We start from the raw sequence: 4,004 nt of genomic DNA on the forward strand, positions 1-4,004 counted from the left end.
ACTTTTTTTTGTTTTGTTGGTAACCCGTCGGAAAAAGTATGATTTTTTTATTTATGAGGGAAAATTGGTAAATAAAAAAATTTAGGGTGGCATGTTTTATTTAAGTGGGCTATGGATCAGAAACCTAAATAAAAAAATCGCCTGTTCATTATCTCTGTGAACGTCGTCAAACGACCTCACCTCTGGTCCAATCTTACCATCGCCGCCCTTAAAGTTTTTGAAATGAAGGCTTCTCAGCTAACAGGTGACCTGAAAAGCTTTCTTCCAGGTGTAGAGAGTTTCACATACAACTATGTTTAATCCTTCGATCTTTATCGAGCTGAAACGACCCCATCGTGTTAGATCCTTCCATCTCCAACTTCGATTTCCACTATTAGAAAATTGGTGCAATAGCTACAGCACAATCCGTAGCTATTCCGTAGCTATAAGCGGATAGCTACAGAATTGCTACGGAAATCTGGCTGTAACATAATGGCTCGTGGCTAAATTATAGCTACAGAATCACTACGGAATAGCTACGGAATTTTCTGTAGCAACCATACCTACAGAATAGCTATGGAAATAAATAGCTACGGATTTCCTACGGAATAGTTACGGAAGTGAATAACTACGGAATAGCTACAGAACTAAATAGCTACGGATCCAAATAGCTACGGATCTAAATAGCTATAGAAATCCGTAGCTAACTTCGTTTTATTTATAAAAAAAATTAAAATTTAAAAATTTCCAATTTTTTTGTCAAATTTACATTTGTCCCAAATACCATATAAAATACACCAAAAAACATCCATAATACCAAGTTCAATACATTCTATTCAATTGTCCAAAATACCAAGCACTAACAATACACACAAACAATACCAAGTGTTTACAAAATCAATTGTTCCAAATACCATATAAACTAAGCAATAGCAAAACAAACAAACAATATCAATAACAAATGCAATTGTTTCAGAATACTTATCAATCGTCCTCGGGTGGATTATCGGGGGACCATGGGATTAATTTCTAGACATATTCATCATTCTCAACCATTTCCATTTGTTGTTCTTCCATGGTAGAAACTTGCACACGCAATCTATCAACCTAAAAAATAGTAACACAATTCAATACTTAAACAATAATAACGATGTACTTTAGTTTATTATAACAATGTATTTTAGTTTATAATTATAGCAATACACTTAACTTTAAATCCATAATTGCAATGTACTTTTGTTTAATATCAACTTAATCTATAAAAACAACATACAACTTAACTTTAATCCATAACTTTAAAACCATAATAACAAGAAGATTATGCTAACCTTCAAAAAAGTCAAGCCTCATTCTATTGTGCCAATTAACTGATTAGCCCCTGCTCAAACATAATCACATCATCAAAATAAACCAAAACAAAAACAAAAAATCAATAATTAACAATCAAGAAGCCAATAATAAAGAAGCAATAATCACATAAACCATTTTCCAGCAAAGCCTCATTCTACTCTACAACCACTAATCAAGAAGCAAGTTACATAAACAGAAAATCTATCATTTGCTAGATTAGATTATCAAATTGGTGTAACCGAAAATCAATCATTTGCTGGATTAGATTATCAAATTGAACCAAAAATCAGATACACTTAGACCTAGTCTAAGCTTGCACTCGAAATCTTTACAGTAAGAAGAGAACGAAAAGAGATTTTTTTTGTTGTATTTCAAGTTCCCTGACTTGTATTATTCAGTGCTTTAAATGAACCTCAAAAAAACTAATCAGAAGCCGAAATCCATAAACACTCAAAACAGACGAAGCAAACGGTGATCACAATAAATGAATCGTAACCCAAAACGAAAACCTAAGTGAAATTAAACAAAAAAAAAACTTACATGAAAGATTGATGATGATGGCGATGACAAGTAGATGACAGCGATGGGAAGGAGATACCGACGACAGCAAAGAGACGACGACGACATAACTCCGGCGGCTGCAGAAAGAACAAAATCCGGTAAGAAAATGACAGCGAGTGAAAGAGAAGATCGAAGGGGAGGGTGTGAATGGGAGGTGCGACCGTCCGAGTGATAGAGAAGAGGGAAACCTAATGAATGAAATGAAGGAAATGAGCAGGATATTAAAAAAATTGGTTTTTGAGCCCGCTTAATGGAGGCAGAGGCGGCAAAAAAAAATGAAACCCTAAATTGGAGAAGGCCTTCGAACTCAGGGCGACTGCGCATATAGCCAATGACACTACCACTTGGCCGGGAATGCCACATCGTTACTTGCTTTGCCTACAATTGCTTTTGACCACTTCCATTTTCGTTGTTATTATTATTATTATTATTATTATTATTATTATTATTATTATTATTATTATTATTCGAGTATTAATTTTTTTGGATAAATTTTGTTACATATTTAAGACACAAACAACTCGATCCCAGCCAGGGGCTCTGCCCCTTGGACCCCGCACCCAGGGGCGTTGCCCCCGCACCCCCGTTTGTTTAGGGGCTTCTCCCCTAAATAACAATGTACTTTGAATCTTGAAAACTTAAACAAGTGTGCACTCCTACACCATCCTAACTTGTTCAATACTTAACACGATCACTTTTGGTTAACGATTTTAATCATATTACACTTAAATAACATTAATGATATAAAATCACCAACAAACCTCCCCTATTTAAATGTAATCCTGATTAAACTTAAAACAAAACATAAACAACAGCAAACTGGTGCATAAATGATAACAATGAGTTATATTCTTGTGTAATCATTCAACTATTGTAAAACATATACTCTAAGTAAATCTCACTCGATGCTCATCTAGATCCATCATTTATGTTTATCAATGAGTCTGAAGCCCTAAGAACCATGGTTTAAGTCCATATTGGACTAGGAAATCCTTATTGGGCCTAATGGACCAATGAGCATCCAATTCAACCATTTTGGGCTTGAAACCATATTTGGAGTCTAATTGGACCCACTTCCATAAAACTTACCATTTTGGGCCATTTCGGGTCCGAAATGAAGTAGTTTACCCTTAATGGGCCTTATTGGGCCATTAATAAATTAAATTGCCCTAATGGGCCATAAACTCCCTTTTTCTTTCAAAATCGGCCGTGAGCTAACTAATGAGCCCATTGGGCCGAAAAGTGATCATTGTGCCCTAAGATCTCAAGTAGAGGTGAGTCAAGGCCCAAACTATTCCACCCTTAATGGTGATGGTGAAGGTGAAGGTGAAGGTGATGGTGGTGGTGGTGACGGTGATGGTGATGGCGATGGTAATGCTGATGGTGATGATGATGATCATGGTGGTGGTGATGGTGGTGATGGTGATGGTGGTGATGATGATGGTGGTGTGATGGTGACGGTGGTGATGATGATGGTGGTGATGGCGATGGTGATGGTAATGATGATGGTGATGGTGATGGTGGTGATGGCGGTGATGGCGGTGGTGGTGATGGTGATGGTGATGATGATGGTGGTGGTGATGGTGGTGATGATGATGGTGATAGTGATGATGATGGTGGTGGTGTGATGGTGATGGTGGCGATGATGATGGTGATGGTGATGGTGATGATGATGATGGTGGTGTGATGGTGATGGTGGCGATGATGATGGTGACGGTGATGGTGATGGTGATGGTGATGGTGATGGTGATGGTGATGGTGACGGTGATGGTGATGGCGATGGTGATGGTGATGGTGATGGTGATGGTGATGGTGATGATGATGGTGGTGGTGATGGTGATGGTGATGATAATGATCATGGTGGTGTGATGATGGTGGTGGTGATGCTGGTGATGGTGATGATGGTGATGATGATGATGATGGTGGTGATGGTGGTGATGGTGATGGTGGTGATGGTGATGGTGGTGATGGTGATGGTGATGGTGATGATGATGGTGATGGTGGCGGTGGGTGCTGAGGCGGCAGTCAGTGAAGGTCGTGGAGGTGGTGGTGATGGTGATGGTGATGGTAATGGTGTGATGGTGATGGTGGTGGCGGTGGTGGTGATGGTGGTG

At 38.7% G+C, this 4,004-nt stretch overlaps 1 long non-coding RNA gene across 1 annotated transcript; it reads right to left on the reverse strand.

The window, feature by feature from the left end:
- Window positions 1-790: 790 nt before the first annotated feature.
- LOC111897436 (uncharacterized) lies at window positions 791-2,208 on the reverse strand. Its single transcript, XR_002852256.3, has 3 exons — window positions 1,870-2,208; window positions 1,308-1,357; window positions 791-1,086 (listed from the first exon to the last, which is right to left on the reverse strand). It is a non-coding gene; the product is annotated as an uncharacterized LOC111897436 (long non-coding RNA).
- Between the last annotated feature and the right edge of the window lie 1,796 nt (window positions 2,209-4,004).

This window comes from Lactuca sativa, chromosome 3, assembly GCF_002870075.4.
Source record: "Lactuca sativa cultivar Salinas chromosome 3, Lsat_Salinas_v11, whole genome shotgun sequence".
Classification (NCBI taxonomy): Eukaryota; Viridiplantae; Streptophyta; class Magnoliopsida; order Asterales; family Asteraceae; genus Lactuca; species Lactuca sativa.